This window comes from Ovis canadensis, chromosome 7, assembly GCF_042477335.2.
Source record: "Ovis canadensis isolate MfBH-ARS-UI-01 breed Bighorn chromosome 7, ARS-UI_OviCan_v2, whole genome shotgun sequence".
In the NCBI taxonomy this organism is placed as follows: Eukaryota; Metazoa; Chordata; class Mammalia; order Artiodactyla; family Bovidae; genus Ovis; species Ovis canadensis.
In genome coordinates this window covers 58,036,665-58,063,542 of record NC_091251.1, presented here as the reverse complement: position 1 = coordinate 58,063,542, position 26,878 = coordinate 58,036,665, and the positions used below count along the sequence as shown (strand labels likewise).

Sequence of the window (26,878 nt, the reverse complement as noted above, 5' to 3'; positions counted from 1 at the left end):
CAACCTGAAATGGGTTTTTTTTTTTCCATTTTTTTTTTCTTGAGGTATAATTGATATACAACATTAGTTTCAGGTAGGCAACATAATGATTCAGTATTTGTATACATTGCGAAATAATCATCACAGTAAGTTTAGTTCTCCAGTATTCTTGCCTGGAAAATCCCATGGACGGAGGAGCCTGGTGGGCTGCAGTCCATGGGGTCGCTGAGGGTCGGACACGACTGAGTGACTTCACTTTCACTTTTCACTTTCATGCATTGGAGAAGGAAATGGCAACCCACTCCAGTGTTCTTGCCTGGAGAATCCCAGGGACGGGGGAGCCTGGTGGGCTGCCGTCTATGGGGTCTCACAGAGTCGGACACGACTGACGCGACTTAGCAGCAGCAGCATCACTTTATATAGTTAGATTTTTTTTTTCTTTCTTGTGATGAGAACTTTTAAGATCTACCTTTTAGCACTTTCAAATATGCAATATAATATTATTAACTATAGTCACAATGCTCTACATTATACCCCTAAAACTTATTTTTTAACTGAAAGTTTGTACTTTTTGGTCTTCACCCATTTCTCCTACTTGGTACATTTGCCTCTTTTAATTAAAATTTTTTTTTAATTGTAGAATAATTGCTTTACAATGTTGTATTGGTTTCTACCATACAACACCCTGAGGTTTTGATAGGATTCTTCTCAAAATGAAGCTTGTGCTTGTACTGCCCTGGGAAAACCTTAATTCTTTTTTTTTTTTAATTTTTAAATTAATTTTTATTGGAGTATAGTTACTTGTAATATTATTAGTTTCTACTGTGCAGCAGAGTGAATTCTCCATTTAGATCTCCACAGAGCATTGAGTAGAGTCCCCTGTGCTGTAAGATAGGTTCTCCTTAGTTATCTGTTTTATACATAGTATCAATGGTGTATATATGGCAGTCTCAGTCTCCCAATTCATCCCATCCTCCCTTTTACCCTTGGTATCTATGTTTGTTCTGTGCATCTGTGTCTCTATTTCTGCTTTGTAAATAAGATAGTCTATTGCCGATTTTTTTCCATATATGTGTGTCCATATGCTTGAGTGAGTGCTTGCTCAGTTGTGTCTAATTCTTTGCAACTCCATGGACTGTAGCTCGCCAGGCTCCTCTGTCCATGGAATTTTCCAAGCAAGAGTACAGGAGTGGGTTGCCGTTTTCTGCTCCAGGGATCTTCCCAACTCAGGGATCGAACTCAGGTCTCTTAAAATCTCCTTCATTGGCAGGCAGGTTCTTTAGCACTGTACCGCCTGGGAAGCCACATGGTTCATATACGATATTTTATGGCTGAGTAATATTCAACTGTATGTATATGTATATACCGTATCTACTTTATCAAACCTTAATTCTTGATTAGAGCTTTTCATGATTCAGCCACTCTCTGCATTGTAAAGCCATCTGCTGTGGTGCAGAATATCTAAGTGACAGAAGTGACTGTACATTATCCTTGGGAAGGAAAAGGCACAGTGAGCGGGATTCATCCACACTGATGTGGGTTGACCTGTGGAAGTGGTTGTCTTTTCTTTGATTGCACCTAGTTTTACTAGCAGGATTTTAGGGTAGTAAATGATTTTATGCTGTATCTAATGAAGACTCTGGTGGCTCCGTAGTTAGTTTTTAAAGATGTAATTGAAAGAATCTCATGACTCTGACAGCTGATTTTGGAGAGGTTGATTTCCAAGGTAGATAACTAATAAATGGGCATCATGTCCATAGAGGGTCAGGTACTAAGACACTGGCTGAAAAGCACTGAACCATGGTTAGGACAGAGTAGGGTCTGTGGGATGCAGACAGCTTGGCATATGGCATGGCTTTGTGGTCTGCGTTGCCCTCTTAGTCCTAGGCCTGTGATGGGCCCAGTGAGAGACGGCTCCACCTTCAAGAATGGGACAGTCTTCTTCCCCTGGTGGTCCAGTGGTTAACAATCTGCCTTGCAATGCAGGGGACATGGGTTTGATCCCCGATCCGGGAACTAAGATCCCACATGCTACTGTGCTGCAACTAAGACCTGACACAGCTAAATAAATAAATGAGTAAATAAATACTAAATAAAAGAATGGGACAGTCTACTGCATTGAATGGGAGATAATCACAGCTTTCCTTAGCTGCATGAAGCTTTACAGAATTTGGGATCTATTTTCCCTTGACAAGGCTGTTTACTTCCTTCTTCTTCTTCTTTTTTTGTTTTAAACAAGCCCTGTTTTTCTTGGAAAAGACCTTGTAGCTTGAATTTTCTAACTTTGACAGCTTTTCTTAAGTGCCGTTATAGAACACAGAGTTGCCAGCTTGGATTGCCAGCTTCCCCTTCAGGGGATATAAACTGAGATTTTAGGCTTTGATGTTTCTGAGGAAGGTTGTCTTTGTGACATGACAGGAAAAGCAGTCGGTAAGGGGGTCAGCCAGGGTGGCAAGCCCGTGCTGCCTGCTGGTGCCTGACCTTGGACGAGACATTCCAGGCTCAGGGTGTCAGGTTTGTTGCCAGGAAGGAGCACTGGGCTCATGATGGCTGGGCTCTCCTGAAATGATGGATTTCGGAAAGGAAAATGCACTCTGGACTCAAAAGTTTGTTATCACAACTCTGCATGCATGCATGCTACGTTGTTTCAGTTGTGTCCTATTCTTTGTGACCCTATGGACTGTAGCCTGCCAGGCTCCTCTGTCCTTGGGATTCTCCAGGCAAGAATACTGGAGTCGGCAGCCATGCCCTCCTCCCGGGGATCTTCCTGACTCAGGGATCAAACCTGCGTCTCTTTTATCTCCTGTGTTGGCAGGTAGGTTCTTTACCACTAGCACCTCCTGGGAAGCCCCATCACAACTCTGTTGATCCACAAAAACTCTTGTTGCGTCTTCTGTTGCTTGGCTTCTGGCTCAGCTGGAGGATGAGACAGAGGGGTGTGATCAATGGCTCTGCATCCGCTTTTGGAGATGGAACTTGGAAACATGAACACACAGGCAGGCTGTGAGAATTGCCACTTGTAAAATTGCAAGGCAGTGTGAAATATAAAAGCTGGGTGATGAATGGTCTTAGACTTTACTTTCATGTCACCTCTGTCTCCCTTTCTTATTCTTGCATTCCTGGTAACAACTTTCAGGCTAATCCTTTCATTTTAGATATCATAAAACCTAGAGATGGGTTGGAGGAAAGTAACACGGTAAAGCCTGAAAGGCTTTTACTTTACAGCTGTTTTTGCTGTGTTGTCAAATACCACCCTATTAGCTGCCCATTCTTCCCAGGCCAAGTGCTTCATACCTCGTGACCTGGCCATGCTCATCCATGTTGCCTGGATTTATGTGGCTGGTTTTGGAGCTACAGCAGAGTAAATACACTCCCTCCATAGCCATTTAAGACATCTTACTTATTTTTTAATTTCAGAAGTAATGTGTTTACTGTAGATAATCTCTGATAATGTATAACATTTAGAGGATAAAAAGCACCCACTTAGTAAAACAAATGGCCTGACTGCACAAAATTGACCCTAAATTCTGTGTCTGTGATTCTGAGGTCTGAACTCACCATCCTCAGGCACTGGGGACCAGTAAGGACTTAACAAGCTCTCTTTTTTAAAAAACTTATTTATTCATTTGCCTGTGCTGGATCGTTGTTGCTGCTGGGCTTTGTTCTCTAGTTACGGTGAGCCAGGGCTACTTTCTAGTTGTGGTGTGCAGGCTTCTCATTGCAGTGGCTTCACACGTTGCGGAACCCAGGCTCTAGGGCACAAGGCTACAGTAGCTGCCGCACGTGGGCTCTAGAGCACAGGCTCAATAGTTGTGGCACACAAGCTTAGCTGCTCTGCTGCATGTGGGATATTCCCAGATCAGGGATCGAACTTGTGTCTCCTGCGTTGACAGGTGGATTCTTAACCACTGACCACCAAGGAAGCCCTTAACTGCATATCTTGATGTGATTTGTGTTTATCCTACACTGAGCTTGAATCCTCCACTTCACCTTTTAGCATGGACTTGTCTACTTAACCCAAATGTGCTTTTATACGTTGAGAGAATTCTTGAGTGCTTAGTAGATTTACTCACTGTCACCACCTTCTAAAGCTCCTTAGGCAACTGATTTTTCTTTTTCTTTTCCTGTAGAGTGAAAAGGAAATCATAGTGTCCACCCTCCTCCTTAGGTTTTCCCTTCTTAGAAATTCCCAGGCATCCTGGTCACCATGCATGTGCCCTTAGCTGTGCTCTGCCCTAGTATGCCCTGCCCATTTCCTCTCCTGGCTCTTTTCCAGCTGGAGCCTTTCTAGAAGGGTTTTTTCTGGCTCTGAATTTCTCTTCACATTGTGGTGGGTTCCTCCTCCTCCTCTGTCCTGTGAGCTTGGCTGAGGACAAGGAAGAGGAAGGAAGCCCCACCGAGCTTCTTCTAGGAGCAGGTGGCTGTCCTGTAGTGGGGCTTACACTACTTCCTCAGTTATCCTCTCTCCTGACAAAACTCTCTTTGACTCTTAGTTCTCAGCAAGCTGTGCAGTATCTAAGACTGAAGAACCTGAATTGAGGGAGAAAGAGTACCTGATTTTGGTTCTGCATCTGGCTGGGTTTTTTTTTTTTTTTTGATAATTGCATTCTTGAGCCTTTATTTATCCATCAATATAACTCATCACATGGAGAGCTCGTGTAGAAACTGTAAAGTTGTAAATTTGCAGAGATTGTTTTCCAACTGTTCTTTCTTTCCTGACACACAATGTAGATGCCCTAGATTTTATGTTTGTGCTTAATTCTGATAGACCCTCAAGAAAATGGAGATGGATACCATGCTTAAGGTTCAGAAGACTTAACATTAAGAGATTCCCCTTCCCAAGTTACCCTAAAGGTTCAATATCCCAGAAAGGTATTTTTAAAAATCTTAAGAACATCAACAAACTGTAAAATTTACATGGAAATGCAAAGGACTTAGAGTAGCCAAAATAATTGAGGGGGAACATAGTTGGAGGGCTTACACTATATAATTTAAAGACTTACTATGAAATGGCATAGATAAAAGACAGCACAGCATCCTGTAAGCAGACAGACTTGATCCCTGGGGCAGGCTAGAGAGTCTAGAAACTGTTGCTAGTCACTCAATCATGTCTGACTCTTTGTGAACCCATGGACTGTAGCCTGCCAGACTCCTCTGTCCAGGGAATTCTCCAGGCAAGAATACTAGAGTGGGTTGCCATTCCCTTCTCCAGGTAATCTTCTCAACCCAGGGATTGAACCCTGCATTGCAAGCAGATTCTTTACCATTTGATCCACCAGAGAAGCCCAGAGAGTCTAGAAATAGACCACAGATCAATGGTCCACAGACTTCCACCAGAGAGACAAACTAATTCAATGGAGAATAGGCTGGCTTTTCAACAAGTCATGCTAGAACAATTGTGTATCTAGATGGAAAAAAGGGAACTTTGATTCTTAGGCTATACTGTAATTTAAAAAAAAAAACGAACTTGAGATAGATCATAAACAGATATTTCTGATAGCTCATTTAGGTAGACCCTAATAGTTGATTCTTTTGTGATCAAAGGACTAACTACATTTTCTTGTAATCATGTAATCATGAGGGAGGAACAGTGTGCTAAATGCTGAGAGGGTAACAGAGGAAGAAATTGTTTTCTCTCTTTTCCTTCTGGAGCATTCTTAACACTGCCCTGTTCTTATTGGGTGATAACATAAGCAAAAAACAAAACCCCCAAGCCGTGTTCTTGGTGGTACCTTCAGAGAGTAGATTGGTTCTCTTCCTCTTATTTTACAAGTGAATCTCACTTTAGCTTATGCAGAGCTCAGGAAAAGTGGTCTCAAACCTGGTTTATGTTCATTTAAACAAGCCTATTTTAAAATGTACTACGAAATCCTGAACTTAAACAGTCCTGTGGCGTCACGTTAGGAAGCAAGGACTCCTCCTGTTTAGCTAGCCTTCTTCTGGCAGTTCTGTCCTGGGGTTTTGCCCACTGGGGCCCACCTGCCCTCTACTTGGGGTCTGGGGGTGGGGAGCACAGCTGGTGGGTGAGCCCTCACTCAGCGCTGTGATTTCTCTGGTGGCCCCGCCCGGACTTCTCCCAACCACAGTGTTGGCTCTGTCTTCTTGTAGGCACAAGTATTAGATGTTAAATGAAATTTCAACTCAGTCCCTTTTGCATGCTGGGTTCAGGACTGCTTTGTGACATCAGTGGAAATTAAAGAATTCATGACTGATGTGAGGAAGGGTGAAAGAAGTTCTCTGTGCACCCCATTTGCCAGTCTCTGATGTACAATGTGGAGTCTTGTCTGCCTCTTCCCTTTAGTGTGGAGGGGAGAAACTTGCCCCTTTAGGCATCCTGAACTTGTTTCTTAGGTTAATCCAAGGTCGTTGAATGCTTTGAAGAGAATGACATGATAGCTAAGTCAGTGATAGACCTAGGACCGTTCTTTCCTCTATTTTTCTTAAATATTTAGAGAGCTTTACTTTCTGGCATTGTTCTAAGATGTGGAGAACACCGTTTTGAGTAAGACCTCTAAGATCCGGCCCTAGTGGAGCTGACATTCCAGTTCCTGGTTAAAGGCTTCCTGACATATGTTTTCCCTTGTCAATTTCTTGAAGCGTTCAGCTCAAATCCAGCCAACCATCATCTCCCTAAGAGGAAGCGAACCCTCTGTCCTCTGAAATCATTTGTGTGCCTTGCTGGGTCTAGGAGCGGGCATTTGTACAGCACATCGTATCGTGGCACTTTGTGGAAGAGCCCAGGCTACCCTCCGGAAAAGTGGACCTTTTTTGGGTGTGGAGGGAGGAGAAGAATGAGGGGAGTCTCTGGGGTGCCTTCTAAGCAGGGAATGTTCAGCAAATATTTATTGAGCAAGTTCATATCTGCATGGGAGAATCACTCAGATCATCCTACAAACAGCCAACTGGAATCCAGCTCTTCAGGCGAGCTTTTTGAATTCTTAGGAAATCTGCTGAATGTAGGTAAGATGAGAGCCCTCCTGCCAGGAAACCCTCTAGTTTGTTCCTGGAGCTTTCTTAATAGGAAAGTGCACCCAAAGGTTGAGGGAGTCTTAAATTGGCAGTGCGTTTGAAACAAGTAACAATGTGTTGTGACCTTTCCCTGGGGTCTTGCATACTTTGATGTGGCAGAAGCAAGCATTTCTCTGTAGTTATAAATAGCTGTGCAACTGGAGAGTTATACTCTAGGGCCCCGAGTTAAAACAGCTGATTTTGCTTGTGTTGTAGGGCCAGAAAAACATCTTTTTGGAGTCACCTATGAGTAGAATGACATTCAGACAGGATATTAATCTTCCTAGGAATTATACCAGGAAAGCAGAAAGCTTCATTTTAATACTACGGTGCTCCCTGTTGTTGTTGTTGTTGTTTTGGGCTTGTATATCTGTTTGTTGATGAGCATATATGAAATGATCCACAGATTATTTTTTAAAATTTTTTTTTGGAGGATAATTGCTTTATAATATTGCACTGGTTTCTGCCATACGTCAGTATGAATCAGCCACAGGTATACATATATCTCCACCCTCTTGAACCTCCTTCCCATCTCCCACCCCTCTAGGTTGTCACATATGGAGATTCCTTAAAAAATTAGGAATAGAACTACCATATGACCCAGCAATCCTGTTTTTTTAAATTTATTGTTGACAAATAATCAAACATCTTCATTTCTCTTTAACTTAAAAACACTTGCTGGGCTGTGCTTAAGTAACTTAAGGGTCAGCAGGAACCTTAAAACCATTTCAGCTGGTGTATCCCAAAGAACTGATCCGTGAATCATTCTGAAAGTCAACAGGACAAAAAAAAATCCAGATACTTTCTATTAAGATAAATGTATTCAAAGCACCATCTTTTATTGAAGATATCATCCTACTTTTTAGGTTTTAAAATGGCTGGTTTTAATGAAATGATGGCTTGAGGTTGTTTTCTCAAGGGAGGACATTGAAGGGAAAGTTATCAATCAGCATAGCTTAGGGAGGAGTGGGGATTTTCTGCTGAGGGATACCACTCCTCTAGTTTGGTCACCACTCATTTAGTTGAAACCCCATTGGATGCTCGAGTTTTCCTCCTCCTGTTACCAAGTCCGCATCCCGTAGGGATATTTGCACTGGGAACCCAAGACAGGTTCTCCGCTTGGCAGCTGTGGCTAGGGCTGGAGAAGAATTGATGTTCTGTAGACTTTTGCAGTCGTAGCCCAGAGAAATGCCTGGGAGACAGAGCACAGGTGGGTGGGAGGTGCAGGGTGGGCGGGAAGTGCAGGGTGGGCTTTGGGTGGTTGGTTTGATTGCTGTGACTAAAGCAGAAATGCCCATGAGCTTGAGTTACTGCTACGAATTAATTGGATGGTAATTAAATGCTAACACGGTGGATCAGAGGAACTGTGGAATTGAGGCATAATAAAATGTGGCATGCCTAGTAAGCAATTGAGTTGTCTTCCCAAGGATGTAGGCAGCACCAGGCAGTAGAAGCACAGATGTCTTTAACAAGCTGTTTTTTTTTGGACTGTTTTGCCCTTTTGTCTTGTAAGGAAGATAGATGAGGTATTTCTTTGAAATAAAGAGCTGAATCCCATATCATTTGTACCTGAAAACCAGATTCATAGTTTTATATGAAATAATCTTTATAGAACTTGTTTTTTGACATGCAGAATGTTTACTTGCTATCCTTAGTGAAATTTCAAGCCTTGCTTTCTCTCTTTCTTTTGGTTGTAAATTTTGGATTTCTTTCTTTTTTTTTTCATTTCTTTTTTTTTTTTTTGCACTTCTCATTAGAGAATAAGATTCTATGTAAATTCTTCACAGTGGCTCTCTGAGTAAGCCTTAATTGGTACATATATTTGATAGAGAAGAATAAAAGTACCATTTAATTATGGTGGTAAATTTTAAAATATGGTATTTTCTTCTAGATGAATTTTTAAGCACTGTAGTAAATTTTTAAGCATTGAAGAAAAAATTTTTTTTAAAGATGTGGGCAATTTGAAATAAAAGTGGCCAAATTGGTATTGCATTGAAAAGAAATTTAGAGAAGGAGGTCTTCCCTGGTGGCTCAGACGGTAAAGAATCTGCCTGCAATGTAGGAGACCCAGATTTGATCCCTGAGTTGGGAAGATCCCCTTAAGAAGGGAATGGCAACTCCAATATTCTTACTTGGAGAATTCCCTGACAGAGGAGCCTGGCAGGCTACAGTCCATGGGGTCGCAAAGAGTCTGACACGACTGAGCTAGTTGAGCTAGCTGCTTAACACTTAACTTATAAAGTAGGGAAATAAGTTATTTTTTAAAAATACATTTTAACTTTGAACAAGTGATAAAAAGTAAAAATTTTATAACTTAGTTCACTTTCTTAAATTTCCCTCGAAAATAAGGGTTCAAGCTTTGAGCATAAATTTTTTAGTTTAAAATTGTCTAGGCTTATGTTTTCCCTTTTACAGTAGATTATTTTCTGTGATAGTTTTAGCCTATTAAAGATCTGTATCTAGCCATTATTTTCCCTTCCTTCTGTGAATAGAATATTCTATTTTATTTAATTTTTTGCTATATGGCATTTTATTTTTTTATCTTTTTATTTTTTTAATTTTAAAATCTTTAATTCTTACATGCGTTCCCAAACATGAACCCCCCTCCCACCTCCCTCCCCATAACATCTCTCTGGGTCATCCCCATGCACCAGCCCCAAGCATGCTGTATCCTGCATCAGACATAGACTGGTGATTCAATTCTTACATGATAGTATACATGTTAGAATGCCATTCTCCCTTTTAAAAAATTGTTTATTTATTTTTGGCTGTGCTGGGTGCTGAATCTTCATTGCTGTGTTTGGGCTTTTCCTAGGTATGGGGAGTGGCGTGCACTCTTGATTGCAGGGCAAGGACTTCTAATTGCAGTGGCTTCTCTAGTTGCAGAGCACAGGCTTCAGGCTCTCAGGCTTCAGTAGTTGCAGCAGGCGGGCTCAGTAGTTTTGGGGCACGAGCCTAGCTGCTCTGAGGCATGTGGAATCTTCCCAGACTAGGGATCGAAGCTGTGTCCCCTGCATCGGCAGGCAGATTCTTACCCTCTGTACCACCTGAGAAGTCCTGATCTGTTGCTCCTGATCACTGTTTACTTTAGTGCTGCTTCACATGCATGTGATGGTCAGAGTGACACTTTTTCCCTTTACTGAAGTATAGTTGATTCACACTGTTGTGTTACTGTTGTATTTCAGGTGCAAAGTGATTGAGTTATACACACATATATATACTATTCTTTTCCAGGTTATTTTCCATTACGGATTATTACAGCGTATTGAATATAGTTCCCTGTGCTATACAGTGGGTGCTTGTTGTTTATTTTATATATAATAATGTATATCTGTTAATCCCAAACTGCTAATTTATCCTCTCCCCTCTTTACCCCTTTGGTAACCATAAGTTTGTTTTCTGTGTCTCTGAGTCTGTTTCATAAATTCACTGGCATCATTAATATAATATTTGTCTTTCTCTGTATGTATGGTAGTTTCCACGTCCATCCATGTTGCTGTAATGGCACTGTTTCATTCTCTTTTATGGCTGAATAATATTCCATTGTGTATACATACCACATCTTCTGTAGCCATTCATCTGCTGATGCACATTTGGTTGCTTCTATGTTCGGTTATTGTAAATAATGCTGCTGTGAATATTGAGATGAATGTATCTTTTTTTGAATAAGAGAATTAGAGTTTTGGTCTTCCACATATATGCCCAGGAGTGAGATTACTGAATCATACGATATTTCTAATTTTAGTTTTTTAAGGAAACTCCATACTGTTCTCCATAGTGGCTGTACCAATTTACATTCCTGCCAACATTGTAGGGGGCTACCCAGATGGTGTGAGTGGTAAAGACTCCACTTGCCAATGCAGGAGACATAAGACAAGGGCTCTATCCCTGGGTTGGGAAGGTTCCCTGGAGGAGGGCATGGCAACCCACTCCAGTATTCTTGCCTAGAGAATTCCATGGACAGACAAGCTTGGAGGGCTACAGTCCATAGGGTCGCAGTGTTAGACACGACTGAAGTGACTTAGCACACACACAACAGTGTAGAAGAGTTCTGTTTTCTCCACACTATTTACAGCATTTATTGTTTGTAGACTTTTTGATGGCCAGTCTGGCCAGTATGAGTTTGATACCTCACTGTAATTTTGATTTGCATTTCTCTAATAATGATGAAAGTGAAAGAGGAGAGTGAAAAAGTTGGCTTAAAGCTCAACATTCAGAAAACTAAGATCATGGCATCCGGTCCCATCACTTCATGGCAAATAGATGGGGAAGCAGTGGAAACAGTGTCAGACTTTATTTTTGGGGGGCTCCAAAATCACTGCAGATGGTGACTGCAGCCATGAAATTAAAAGACGCTTAACTCACTGGAAGAAAAGTTATGACCAACCTAGATAGCATATTCAAAAGCAGAGACATTTCTTTGCCAACAAAGGTCTGTCTAGTCAAGGCTATGGTTTTTCCAGTGGTCATGTATGGATGTGAGAGTTGGACTGTGAAGAAAGCTGAGCACTGAAGAATTGATGCTTTTGAACTGTGGTGTTGAAGAAGACTCTTGAGAGTCCCTTGGACTACAAGGAGATCCAACCAGTCCATTCTAAAGGAGATCAGTTCTGGGTGTTCATTGGAAGGACTGATGCTAAAGCTGAAACTCCAATACTTTGGCCACCTCATGTGAAGAGTTGAGTCACTGGAAAAGACCCTGATGCTGAGAGGGATTGGGGGCAGGAGGAGAAGGGGACGACAGAGGATGAGATGGCTGGATGGCATCACCGACTCGATGGACATGAGTTTGGGTAAACTCCGGGAGTTGGTGATGGACAGGGAGGCCTGGCGTGCTGCAATTCATGGGGTCGCAAAGAGTCAGACATGACTGAGCGACTGAACTGAATAACTAACTATGACAAGTAAACACTTGTGGATGGATTTACCATAAACCGGGCTCTAATACCAGTACTTTATTATTTAATTTTATTTAGCCTTTTTAACAACCCTAGGGTGAAAGTCCTGTTCTTATCTTCATTTTACAGATAAAGAAACTAAGCTACAGATTAGTTAAGTAACTTGCTTAGGATCCCATCATACTTAGTGGAAATCAGTCCTGAATATTCTTTGGAAGGAGTGATGCTGTAGCTGAAGCTCCAGTACTTTGGCCACCTGAAGTGAAGTATTGACTCACTGGAAAAGACCCTGATGCTGGGAAAGATTGAAGGCAGGAGGAAAAGGGGACGACAGAGGATGAGATGGTTGGATGGCATCACTGACTAGATGGGCATGAGTCTGAGCAAGCTCCAGAAGTTGGTATGGACAGGGAAGCCTTGCGTGCTGCAGTCCATGGGGTCGCAAAGAGTTGGACGTGACTGAGCGACTGAACTGAACTGATACTTAGTGACAGAGCCAGGATTTGAACGAAGGGGTCTGGTTCTAGAGTCTGATTTTAGTCATCATCCTGTGCATCATGTCTGCATATACTGGTCATGCTGACAGGGGTGGTTTTGAGTGGGTCAGGATCTTAGAGTAGCTATTTAATATAAATAGACTTTTTTATTTTCAGTAAGAGTTTACCTTTTTGGAAGAATGACTCTTGTATGTTAAAGCCTCAGTTCAATAGTAAAGACTGTTTGTTTTAACCAGTTATGGATAATAGCATTTGTTACATGTTATTCCATTGATGACCTTGTATTTCTGTTATCTTATGAATTTCTAGCTTGTGATAATTGTAATAAAATACAGACATACCAGTTGACACTTCAAACCTGTCTGAGCAAAATTCCAAGGGATCTTCTGATAGGATCTAGATTTCAAAAATGTTTTAGCACTGGGATTCCACTTCTGACTCAGCAGCCGGGTGTGGAGTATCCATCCCCACTTGGATCCTTGGCATGTTTTGCCTGGAACGCACAAACTCTAAGACTGGCTCCATCTGGCTCTCTGAGCCCCACCCTGCTAGCATCTCACTCATCCCACAAAGCCAGGGAGGAAAGGGGTTTGGGGTGGGCGGGGGCTTGTCAATTCTTGGCCTTTCATATGCCTCCCTTCCCAGCAGGACCACCAACCAGCCTGCCTTGGCCCCTGCCACCTTCCACCTCCCTGCCTGAACTCCCTCTACTCAGCCTCTTTCTTACTCCTTGGGCTCCCTTGAGAGCAAGCGAGAATCCAATGGCTTTGATTCAGTGTCCACATCCTGTTGTTTCCCAATAAGAAGAGGAAACTTTAAGGCTGGGGTTTGGATAGAGATGTTAGTTTCAAATTAATTCTGTATTTAAAACTCTTATTTTTGTAAGCCACATGAAGCAGAATGTTCTTAACACATAGGAGAAATTTTCAGGTTGGAATCCTACCAACAGACTGTATTTTCCCATTCTTTTTGATGTTGTCCCTGGTGGTTTTGTTAAGCACTTTCCAAAGTGAGCTGGGAAGTTGTGGTTCCAGGGCCCCAAATGGCCCACATTCAGTGTCCCAGATCGTGACATGTCTTGTCAGCTCATTAGTCAGCACCAGGGATCCACCAGAACATGCTGTCTTCTCAAGGACTCAGGGCTGTGGGTGCAGAAGTGTTGGCCCTGTGAGGTAGTGACCCAGAGGATAGGGGCACTGACTTCAGGGGCAGTCAGACATGGATATTGCTTAGTGGCTTTGGGCAAACGTTTCATCTCACTGAAGTTCTGTTTCTTAAGCTGTAAAATGGGGACTGTATTGGCTCTTATCTTAGGCTAGAGTTGAGATTGGGCTTCCCTGGTGGTTCAGATGGTAAAGAATCTGCCTGCAATGCAGAAGACCTGGGTTCAAGCCCTGGGTTGGGAAGATCCCCTGGAGAAGGGAATGGCTACCCACTCCAGTATTCTTGCCTGGAGAATTCCATGGACAGAGGAGTTGGGATAATTTAGGTAATGAGATATTATAGACATAGGTATGTGGTGATGATACATGCAAAATATATGGATCTTATCTGCCACATAATAAGACTACTTCTTTGAGCTGGGCCAGGGAATTAGCACGTCACTTAATTTGTAAGTTATGGTTGTTGTAGCCCCAGACCCTGTTTGGAGACCCTGTTTCTTTTCACCTGTTGATCTGCCCGTGGTGATGTTTTGCCCACCTCAGGGTAATGGTGTGGTTGGTGATTTGCAGCTGCAGGGTAGACTGTGATGGGCCCGAGCACCAAGCATCGCTCTGCCTCTGCCCACTGGATGCCTCCAGGCCCTTGAAACAACTCTTGAGAATTAATGATAAAGTGTGTTGTTATGGATGTGAAAGGACAGCTTCTAGAGAATCCAAATGTATGGTATAAAGTAATACCACATGCCCTTCCCAAGTTCAGAAAACGTAAGTCACATTTGGAATGAAGTGTAAAAGTTAAAATATACTGGTTGTCCCTTGGCCTTGGCCCTAGGTCTATGTGCCTAATTGCTTCAGTTGTGTTTAACTCTTTGTGACCCGATGGACTGTAGCCTTCCAGGTTCCTCTGTCCTTGGGATTCTCCAGATAAGAATACTGGAGTGGGTTGCCATGCCCTCCTCCTGACCCAGGGATTGAGCCTGCATTGGAAGGTAGGTTCTTTACCCCTAGTGCCACCTGTTGCCAAGCACTTTGATAACAAGTTCTGCAGTGCCAGTGGGCTGGCTGCTGATTGTATGTCGCCCATCTCCCGCTGAGTGCTGGGCTCTGAAGCAAGTCCTTCTTTTGTCCTCACTTAGGAGTGACCGCAAGCCGTGGATCCTCCTTCTGGTTGTGCTGCTTCCAGCTGTTTCTGAGGGGTGATTCACTAAGGATGATTAGGCAGCAGCTAGGAGAACTTGGTACCTGTGACATATCAAAATAGTAAAACCTACAGGCATCTGAGGGGTCAGTCAGCCTGTTTTTCATCATCAGGCATCTTTCCAAGTTAAAGAAAGGCTGATGAGATTATAGGAAGTACTCTCTGCTTCTACATGAAAAATTCAGCACCCACCCCCTCAAAGGTTGGGCCCAGCTTCAAACTGCTCACTAGAGGCTTGTGAAAATTTCTTTAAATGGTCCTTTTTAAAATTATTATTATGAATACTTCAATTTAGTATTCTATCTCGTAGGACATCTAATCTCTTTTAACATAGAAACGGTATTTTTCTTCCCAAATCCTAGTGGAGGATTGACTGGCCTGTAAGAGATGGCACATTTATCCTATAGCTGCCCGGCCTGCAGTGCACCCCTGCGGGCACACGTGAGAAGCAGAGGCCTTTTTGCCCCCAAAAGAAGGATGCCTTGTGGGAGGATGTAGCCATGCTTCTTGAGTTTCTAGAGATTAATACTCAAAAATTTCACTCCCAATTCTTCCATTTACTTGTTTATTGATGGCACTGCAAGGGTTTTCTCTTGCTTGCAGCAAGTGGGGGCAACCCACTAGAAGCTCACTAGTTGTCGTGCGTGGGCGTCTCATTGTGGTGGCTCCTCTTGGGGAGCACAGGTTCCAGTGTGCATGGGCTCGGTAGTTGTGGTGCGTGGGCTTAGTTGCTCCGCGGCCTGTGGGATCTTCCTGGACCAGGTATCAAACTCATGTCCCCTGCATTGGCAGGCAGATTCTTCACCACTGGACCACCAGGAAAGTCCTCACTCCTAATTCTTAATATTCAACTCAAGTTTCATTGATTGACCATCGTGGAATTTCTAGAGATTAATACTTCTAACGCAGGATGTATTCCAGCTGTTCTCTTGAGCCAGGGTTGAATAATGAGCAGCTCCGTTTTTCTAGATTTCTTTTCTTTACTTCAAATAAAAATAGATCTTTAACTTGCCTTCACATGGTCTTTTTTTGGATGTCTTACCGAAGAGCCAGAAGCAACCCGGCTGGTTTTACCCCTCTCTGTGAAAGGCTGTGAGTTAAAGGCCTCCTCCTGGTGCCCTGGTTTCAGTGTCTAGTCCTGGTCAGTGCCCACAGGAATACCCTTCTTTGATGGCCAGGTTCTGCTCCTGAGTCAGAACTAGAGGCTGGGGAATCTGACATAATACAGCTGGATGAATTTTTCACAGTTGGCCGTGTCACATAGTCTTCCAGCCCCTGATGTCTCTGCATGGTTTGGGTCTGTCATAGCAAAGGAAAAGTTTCACCTTTTAATGGTGACATGCCTCCATTTCATGGAAAGAACATCATTTCTAGGGCCCTCTGGCTGAGTTTTCTCTGTCTCTTCTCTTTGAGTGGCTCATTTCTGGGCTTATTAATTCAGAAATGTCTCTGGGTCAGAAAATCTTTTTTTGTTTTCTACATCTAAGCTTTTCTTTATTCTTGATAACATTGATAAACCTGAATATCATGGTAACTCTTTCTAAAAAGACCCAGAAGTGTCACAGAAACATAGATTGCTATATACATTTTTCATAACTAAACCAATACTCTCTCTTCCCTATCAAGATGTTTATTCATGTGCTTCAGAAATATAGATGATAATTGTTCAAAGGCATAATTTTCCCTTTCAGATTTTATATTTTCTCTTAATAGATGACTTTTTAAATTCAGTGATTATGTTAACTGAATAGACATTGAACCAACTCTCGATAATTCTTGGGTTCTCCTTACATTAAGGTGAATAAAAAATTGGGAGCTATTTGTTTATGTATTATTTATCCACAGTATCTTTGTTTCTTGGAAGAAGAAACCATTCTTCAAAAATCTTCTGTACTGTACTGCTGGTTTGGGTAAGGATGCTTGGGAAAGGGTACTTTGGACACTTACAAACCTAGGATACTGTTCTCTTTTGCTTGAGTTTGTAACAGTATCTTTTCCCCATTGGTTTAGCCAGCAAAAGTGAATACTCAAGTCTTTCCCAAATCATTCTCTTCCAGCCTTCATTTCAAGATCCTCTGTTATGGATTGAATGTTTGTGTTCTCCCAAGACTGATATGGTGAAATCCTAACCCCTAATGTGATAGTGTTAGGAGGTGGGACTTTGGGAGGTAATTAGGTCATGAGGGTAGAATCCTCATGAATGAGATTGTAGGCGCTGCGTTCTCACTCGTGTCTGACTTCTTGCAATCCTGTGGACTGTAGCCCAACAGGCTCCTCTGTCCATGGAATTTTCCAGGCAAGGATACTGGTATGGGTTGCCATCCCCTTCTCTAGAGGATCTTCCTGACACGGGGACTGAACCCACAACTCCTATGTCTCCTGCACTGGCAGTTGGACTCTTCACCTCTGCTGCTGCTGCTGCTGAGTCGCTTCAGTCGTGCCCGACTCTGTGCGACCCGATAGACGGCAACCCACCAGGCTCCCCCGTCCCTCTTGGTTGTGTCCGACTCTTAGCGACACCATGGACTGTAGCCTACCAGGCTCCTCCGTCCATGGGATTTTCCAGGCAAGAGTACTGGAGTGGGGTGCCATTGCCTTCTCCACTTCTAACACCACCTAAAAGAGATCCCTCTTGGCCCCCTTGCCCTCCCACTATTTGAGGACACAAGCAAGAAGATGGCCATCTCTGAACCTCATTAGATGCTGAATCTGCTCACACCTTGATCCTCCAGTCTCCAAAATGTGAAAAACAAATGCCTTATTTATGCGACTCAGTCTGTAGTGCTTTTTTTTTAACTTTTTATTTTATATTGGATTATAGCCAGTTACCAATATTGTGATAGTTTCAGGGGAACAACAAAGGGACTCCCCCATCCATATACATATGTCCTTGTTATAGCACCTCAAATGGGCTAGCATGCCCTCTGACTCCACATTCTCCAGTGGATGACATGTAAACCCAGTTGGTCATCTGAGCCCTACTCTCAAGGGTGGCCTCTGTCTTCCTCCTGTCCGTGCCTTATCTCCCCATACCACCTCCTGTGTAAAGTACCTGCTCTGCAGGCCTGTGTACTTGAGCCACGTTTTTCTTTTCCTTGCTGTACTTGTCCACTTGTCACTAGGCATGGTGTCCGCCTCATTCCCTAAAGCCCAGCAGCAGCGATTCCTCCTCTGCACCTTTTCTGGCCCACTTACTGCCTGCCTGTGAGGTGGTGTCTTCCTCCCCAGGCCCCTGTGACGTGTCATCTCACCTCAGTGTTCGTGTCCTTTTACTGTGTCTTCAGCTCCTTGCTCTGTTGTAGATGCTGGGTTTCCTTCGTCTTTGCAGGGGAGGGGGCAGCTGTCCTGTAGCCTGGGGTCCGTGTGGGCAGTGGAGGGAGTACATGCGACGGCTATGTAGACCTGGGTTCGCCTCCTGCTTCTGTCCCTGAGCTGTGTGCCCTTGGGCCAGTCATTTAACCTCCAGCCGCCCCTGGAAATGGCCCATCACTCTTCTCTGTAGGATGGCTGTGAGAATGGATGCTGAGATGGGACAGCCAGGTAAGGGGCCTTGAAGAGTGTCCTGTACATGAGAAGCATGTGGTCAGTGCAGATTCCTTGCCCAGTCCTCAGTCCAAACAGGGTCTTGAAGCAGTGGTGCATGAAATTGGTGCTTGGTAAATACTGACTGAATTTCAGGCCCCCTCAGGGCCTGTAGGGTATTTTGCAGCTACAGATCAAATTGGCATAAAAATCTGTAGCCTGATGTGTGGGAGCTGTGAGTCAGGCTCTATCACACTAATTTCTGTCTTTTTAAAAATACTTTTTTTGTATATTTATTTTTGGCCATGTTGGGTCTTTGTTGCTGTGCTTGGGCTTTCTCTAGTTGCGATGCATGGGGGCTTCTCATGTGGAGCACACATTCTAGAGAGTGTGGGCTTCAGTAATTGCTGCGCGTGGGTTCAGTAGTTGCAACTCTAGAGCACAGGCTCAGTAGTTGTGGCACACAGGCTTAGTTGCCCTGCAACATATGGAGTCTTCTTGGACCAGGGATTGAACCGTGTTTCTTGCGTTGCATTGCAAGGTGAATTCTTAACCACTGGATCACGAGGGAAGCCCCAAATTCTGTCTTTACTAGAGACAGAGAATGTTCCAGATTTCTTCCATGTTAATCTCTTCTCTCCCAGCCCTCCTTATTGAAGCAAAAGAGAATGACAGTTCCTGTTAGGGAGCAGGCAGAAACCTCAATGTTATCTTTGCTCTAATTTGGAGGGCCTATCATTCCACTTTCTTGCTTAAATTACATGCACAGCACACACTGTGACTTGCCCCTTCCCTTCCTGTCACAAATCCCTTGAAGGCTACCAGCTTAATATGAACACATCTTCAATTCTTTCTCAATTCTTTTTGGTAATTAATTTCCCAGAGGTCCTCTTTTTATTACTTGAGAGCAAAAGTTTTGAACAGACTATGAATGAGGTTTGTTTGCTTTCATTATGTTGGTAGTATGTTGAAAAAAAAAAACACCCTAAAACTTCCTCCAACAAGTCAGTGAAATATAATTCTGTTAAAAAGGTCAACTGTGATCCCTTCAAGAGAACACCCCAGTGGTCTTCCTTTAGAACTATGTATGATATTTTTGGAACAGAGTTTTAACGTGGCTTTTTTTCTTTCAAAGGTCTTTCCTAGCTTGTATTAGGCAGATGAGGTTGTTTAATGAAGAGTTGTAATTAATTCAGAATAGTCATTAGCATGTAAACATAAGCTGATCTTCAAGTACCTTTGAAGAAAATTTCACAGTTCACGAGCGCAGACATTTGACAGAGGGAAGAGGACAGAAATTGCATGTCAGTTTGGTGTATTATTTGAAAACATGGAAGTTAATTTTGTGGCAGATTATGATGATAATTGAAGGGTTAAAGACGTGCAGAGTTGTAAGCTCAGTTTAATCTTTCAGCTGCCCTTAAGTGAGTCTTCAACAGGTATTGTCACTAAATAATGGGCATAGCTAATGAGAGGAGTTTAATCATCTTGGAGTGTGGGATTAACGATTTGGGGAAGTGAAAGCTTTTACTAAAGGAAGATGTGTCTTGTTATGTACCTCATATCCACTGAGGAGAGCAGAACTGTACCTTGCAAACCTTTTAGGGAGTGGAGCAGGTCTGATACAAAGTATAGACCTGGAATGTAAGGACTTGTGTGCCTTTGAACTCCACCTCTGTTTCCTCAAATGATGGGGCTGAGTTAGAGAAGATGGAAGACAGTGGCACCCCACTCCAGTGCTCTTGCCTGGAAAATCCAGGGACAGAGTAGCCTGGTAGGCTGCAGTCCATGGGGTCACTAAGAGTCGGACACAACTGAAGCAATTTAGCAGCAGCAGCAGAAGGCCCATTTGAATGCTGTATTTATCTCTCAGATTTTTGTGGTCACCTATTTAAATCTATGTGGTAGATGGCTGGTCACAGTCACTCTCTCCTAATATGATTCTGACCCCTGAAAAAAGGAAATTCATTGTATCAGTTAGCTGTTGCTACTGCTTCCTCACCATTGTGTGTGTGATGGTGTGTTCGTTTTTATTCCTGTGTGTTAAATCCTTGTGTGTATATACTATAATGTATCCATTTTACTGTTGATGGATTGTTTGCAGACTTCGCCTGTGCCCAAGAGCCGGTGACCATAGTCTTGTATCTGGTGCACCTATACACGGAATTTAAGCCTTCTTTCCCCTTTTCTTTGAGATATAACTCATGCAGGGTCCTATTATTTGTGGAGTTTAGTAAACTTTCTGATGAGCATTCTCACTTAAGAAAAGGATGCTTCGAAGGTTTGCAGGATTGTTACTTACGTAGACGTTATCTCTAGCCTGATTTGTGTGGACATGCTTACCAGTGGCTCGGTGATCGCTGTTGAGGAGAGAACGCCCTGCGGGTTCTGGTTTATTTTATCTTCACTTTACTTGCCCTGTGTACATGATTGTTTGTGTTTTCGTATCAGACTCCTGAGAATTCTTTTGGCAGTGGTGAGACCTTAAAGTATAAATAACTCCAGCAGAACATACTTGGCACCCCTGTGGTAGGCACTCTTTGCCTTCCCTTTGTGTGTGATTATCATGCCCATACCAGCCGTGCTGGTAACAGAGCACTTTCGTACAGTGCCTGACTGAGTCCCGTGCCAGTAGTCCTCATCCAACAAGATCCTAAGTGGAAATGGGCACCTCCAATAGGACATGGCTGTGAGAAAGCTGAAATCACAACAAATCCCCAAACTCAAGATGCCGGAGGCCACACCCGCACCTGAAGGGTGAGCCAATCCAACCAGCTCCTTTCATAGATAGAGATGCGGGTTTAGAGAAAGTGACATGTCCAAATAGAACTCATGTCTTTTTCTGCAGTTCGGGTTGCAGTTTCTCTTAAACTAGTAATATTTATTGGCTGAGGCTAAGGCAGTATTGAAAGAGGACTTGATGTACTCAGAATTTATTATTGGTTTTGGGCAATGAAAGCTTTTTTTTTTTTTTTTTTAAAAAAAAGGGCCAGAATAATATGTGATTTTCTGTTCTCTCTTCTTGGCAAGTGACACACAGCATTGTACCCGCCTCGCTTTAAATGCTCAGTGTTTTTATGTGAGTCGTAGGTTTATTTTGGTCCTAATTACATTATGCTGACATCTAGTTAGTTGTGCTCCTCCGCTTGAAGAATTTTAAATTTCACTTGAGATTTCTTTTGACTACAAGTAAGACAAAATTTCTCTGTCAGATGAGGGAATACGCTCACTGTATGGAGTTGTCAGTGACCTGTAATTATCTCAAGTCCTTCGATTTCAACTTGGGAAGCATGCTTGCTTTTAGACAGCTGCTCCAGCCTAGAGAATTCCCCCTCTGCCCTCTGTTTCACTTTCCCATGACTGAAGGCCTGGTGTCCTTCTGCCTTTGGTACTGTCAGTCTCTGCCTGCCTGGCATTAAGCTGGTTGGAATCTTTGGTAGGCAGGTGATCAGTCTCATCCCTACTTATTTACTTTATGCTATGAAATCTTTCTTAGTATCTGTGCCTCACATCATTGGGATAGTGGAAAGGTATGTTTGAACAGTTTGCTGGCAATTTCAGGTAAGAGGTGAAGTGAGCAATTGTATAATAAAGAGGCAGAATACTGTTTTAGCAAACTTGGGCCTGAGCCTTCTTGCCAAGGCATAGATTGAACAGAGAGGGGTCACATGTGGGTTTCCTTTGGACCAGGGGTCCCCAACCTCCAGGATCTAATGCCTGATGGTTTGAAGTGGAACTGATATAATAATAGATGTAATGCACTTGAATCACCTCCAAACTACCCTCCCGCCACCCTCTGGTCCATGGAAAAATTGTCCTCTGGTCTGTGGTGCCAAAAAGTTCAAGGACTGCTGCTTTGGACCATCAGGTGACGGTATCGCTCTGGCTGTGATGCTAGAGATGGGAAGATGGTGGAATCCACTCCTTGTCTTTCCCCATGTGAGCAGTTCCCTCCCGGGCACTGTTTTATTGAATGTTGAAGATCAGTGAATATGGGTGAGTGTGCTAATGAGGTTTTGGTGGGGGCTGGGGGGGTGTCTCCTTCCCCGAGGACAGTGGGAGGTGGTGCTGCTAACCTGGAGTCTTCCGACCCCTCCTCCTCCTCTGTAGCACCTCCAGAGTTGCCTTTCCTCTCCTCGTCTGTCCCCCGCTTTCCTGCTCGGTGGACTCACTCCTCTTTGTTTGTCCTCTTCCTTTTCTTCATACCCCAAACTGCTGTTAACAGACAATCACAGGAAAGTTTGAGGTATTTGTTCCCCTTGGGATAAAATGTGAGGTTTCATGTTTTCTTTGGAAAAATGACTGAGTTACATTGTTATAGAAGCAAAGATACCCCAAGCACAGTTGTGCCTGTTTTTTTTTTTTTTTTCAATTTGTTAGGGGTTTCGGCTATGTAGCCCACCCTCTCCTAAGGGCCCTGGAGAAAAAGGAGGTGGTGATCACTGTTGTGTGATGAATCTGATTAGTTATTCGTTGCTCCAGTATTTGTTGTTGTTATTGTTTGTTTGTTTTTTAGCAAAAATAACTCTGCCATAGAGGCTGTTTGAGAACTCTGCTTACATTCTAATTAATAAAAAAATAGTCACATATGTTCATGTTGTTCGAAGAGAATTAGGAGCTATGTGTCTTACCACATTGCCCATCTTGAAAACAAATGTGCTAACTCTTCCTCAAAACATACTGATTTGATGGTACAGAGGTTTATTGAGTCTGTTGGAACATTTCCTCCTTTTCTCCTTCTTTTTGTTAATAAAATAATTATGTGAGACTCTATAGCCCATGTTCTAGCTTTCCTAGTAACTTTTTTACCCCTGCACATAGTACTTCAGCTGTTTAAACCTCAATTTTCTCATCTGAAAAACGGGAGTGGTGGTTTTACCCATCCGTAAGGTTACTGTGCGGAGTGGGAGTGTGTATAAAGCACCGACTCTGGCCCAGTACTTGGTGAGGACTCAGTAGACGTTGACTCGTAACACTCCTTTGTGGTTACTTGTGCCTGAGGCAGAAGGGAGCCCAGGGCTTGGGGAGGTAGGCAGAGTGTAGCTTCTGAAGACAAACTCAAGTTCAGATTTCAGGTCACTAATGTAGGATGTCAGGTAAGAGTTTAAGCATATCTGAATCTCAGATGCTTCAACAGAAAACTGAGTTACTATCTGCCTCAGCTGCCATTAGTTTTGAGGACAATATAAATTGATGTGAAGTGACAGTCGCTCAGTCGTGTCTGACTCTTTGCGACCCCATGGACTGTAGCCCACCAGGCTTCTCTGTCCATGGAATTCTCCAGGCAAGAACACTGGAGTGGGTTGCCATTTCCTTCTCCAAAATTGATGATGATGGTTTATTAAATAAGCTTAACCTTAGAGTGGGATAATGCATGGAAAAGTATGGTACTCAGTACAGAGCTATTGTTAGTGTGGCATTTTGAGTATAGGATGGAAGTATAATGTTGAAAGAATAGATAATAATATTAAAGATTTATTGAGCACTTGCATGTCCCACACAGAGATCTAAGTGTGGTTAGAAGTATTAACTTATCCATCAACAAATGAATGGATAAGCTGTGGTACATATATAATGGAATATTACTCAGCCATAAAAAGGAATGGATTTGAGTCAGTTCTAGTATGGCTCAGCTGGTAAAGAATCTGCCTGCAATGTGGGAGACCTGGGTTCGATCCCTGAGTTGGGAAGATCCCTCAGAGAAGGGAAGGGCTATTCACTCCAGTATTGTGGCTTGGAGAATTCCATGGACTGTGTAGTCCATGGGGTCACAAAGAAGTCAGACACAACTGAGCGACTTTTGCTTTCAGTGAAGTGGATCAATCTAGAGCCTGTTATACAGAGTGAAGTAAGTCAGAAAGAGAAAAACAAGTATCATAAATGAACACATATATATGGAGTTTATAAAAATGGTACTGATGAACCTATTTGCAAGGCAGCAATAGAGACGTAAACACACAGAACAGACAGACAGACTTGTGAACACAACAGGGGAAGAAGAGGGTGGGGTGAACTGAGAGCGCAGCACTGTAGCATATACATTACCATATGTAAAATAGCCAATTACCATATGTAAAACAGACAGCCAATTACCATATGTAAAATAGGCGGCCAGTTACCATATGTAAAATAGGCAGCCAGTGGGAATGTGCTGTATGACACAGGGAGCTCAACCCGGTGCTCTGTGACAACCTACAGGGGTGGGCAGTGGGAGGGAGGTTCAAGAGAGAGGGGACATAAAGCTGATTCATATTGACGAATGGCAGAAACCAACACAACATTGGAAAGCAATTACCCTGCAATGAAAAATAAATAAACATTTAAAAAAGAAGTATTAACTTATTTCAACAATTCTGAGGTAGTTACTATTGTTCCCATCTTACACAAAATGGTTACGTGTCTTGGCCAAGGTCATAGAGCTATAAGTGGTAGAGCTGGGTGAACTTGGTCTGAAGCCTCCAGAGCCCACAGTATTGACCACAGAGCTGGGGATATTAAGCCAGATAAAATACTTCTGTTTCTGAATGTGCTTTTTTGTATGAAAGCTAAACATCACCCAAACAGTTGGGGATGTGCTAACCCAGCATCCCTGAGTGAGGGTAAAGTATTTCTCACTTAGTTGGTAAATATCTCCTAAGTATTAATAGGAACCAAGTCAAGGAATTCTTGCTGTGGGCAAGGTTGATTTTTTTTTTTTCCTGTTACATCCTTACTTAAAACTGCATCCCTAGTGGCTCATAAATGAGACACTGAGGGTATTTGCTTCCTGTACCTTTTCAGTAGGAATCATTAGCAGGAGATGATAATTGTGTATTAAATATGCTTAACCTTGGAAGTTCTGTCCATTTGCAAAATGGAGAATTGGGAATTGATGACTCCAGTATTCTTCTATTTCCAAAAGCTGATGCAGGATGTGCCAGCCCCTAGAATCAGGCCAGGAGGCAAAAGGGATGAAACAAAGGGAAGTGTGTCTGGCTAGTGGTGTAGAAGGAGTATAATTTGTGGCCGTCAAGTTCCGTTTGGTTGAAGACGATAAAACTGGCTGCACAATTCTCAGCAAAGCGTAGTCTCTAGAAGGGAGTATGTTATGTGCTTGTGAAATTGAAATTGTATTTCTAGGAAAATATCCCTGTAGTTTCTCTTTAAAAGAGTCTTTAGTGTCTATAAAAAAAGGGGGGTGGGGAATGAGCCAGGAACTGAGAAATAGAATGCCATCTTTCTTTGGGGATCTGAAATCTTTGTCACTGTAGAGGTTTGTGTGCCACCCGAATGTGTATGTATTAATTGTCCCTTCTGGAGAGAAATGGCACGTGCCTGTCTACATGCTGAAATTTGACTTTGATGTGGAAGATACAAGAACCAAGCAGTGTTTACACGTGCAAAAATGTATTCACATACACAGGCTCACAAGCTTCCTGAAGTGGCTAAATAGATAACCTTCACAGTTTCCATCTTGAATGCACGGAAAATACGGAATTGTGAGTAGTAGCTTTTACTTCTTACCTGCCCCCCCCTTTCCTGGTCCCTTTGGCAGTAGAACAATAAATCAGAGTCTTCTTTCTTTAAAACAGAAGTTGGAGCTACAGTGTGGGGACCGAGGAGGTACATGAAAATATAACCATGTATATTGTTAGGTGGGAAAAGGAGCAACAAATTGCGTACTTAAGAGGTTCAGCATGCAGGTGAAAAGAGTGTATGTACGTAGCGACGTTAGAAGTTGACCTTATTAGCAGGATTGGGGGATGTGATCTTGGGCAAATAACCTGCCATTCTGAGTCGGTCTCCTTGTCCATAAAGTGGGTTAGAAATAGAGAAGTTATGAAGATGAAAGCCAAACGGTACACGGTGGAGAGTTTGACTTGTAACTGGAATGCAGCAAGTGTTCAGTTAATGGGAACCATCGTTATGGAAAAGACACATGGAGTAAAGTGTGTCAAACTGTACACTCACATTATTTTGATGGAGGGTGGGGAACAGGGATGAAATGAGGTTTGAATTTGTTTTACCAGCATTTATGCCTTTGTTAGCTGGAAAATAAAATCAGCAAGATTTTTTAAAAATCTGAGAGAGACAGAACAAAGTGTAAAGTCATCTCTGTAATGGCTGTCTTATCACTTGTGCTAGGTTGTTTGGCTAGAGACCTTTTAGTTTTGCTCTATAGTTTTCAAATTTTTTTTAAATAAGACTTTTAGTTTATTATGATTTATTTTTTGGCTGTACTGCCAGGCACGTGGGATCTTAGTTCCCCACCCAGGGATCAAACCCATGCCCCTTGCATTGGAAGTTCAGAGTCTTAACCACTGGGCCATCAGGGAAGTCCCTGGGCTGCTGCTGCTAAGTCGCTTCAGTCGTGTCCGACTCTGTGCGACCCCATAGACGGCAGCCCACCAGGTTCCCCCGTCCCTGGGATTCTCCATGTAAGAACACTGGAGTGGGTTTCCATTTCCTTTTCAATGTGTGAAAGTGAAGTTGCTCAGTCGTGTCCGACCCCAGCGACCCCATGGACTGCAGCCTGCCAGGCTCCTCCGTCCATGGGATTTTTTAGGCAAGAGTACTGGAGTGGGGTGCCATTGCCTTCTCCGCCCTACTTAGTCCTTGCCAAGGCAAAGGGTT

At 43.0% G+C, this 26,878-nt stretch overlaps 1 protein-coding gene across 10 annotated transcripts in view; it reads left to right on the top strand.

Annotated features, from left to right (window-relative positions):
* TLN2 (talin 2) overlaps positions 1-26,878 on the top strand; it is a 494,903-nt gene that overhangs the window by 115,917 nt on the left and 352,108 nt on the right. The gene's annotated exons all lie outside the window — the stretch shown is intronic.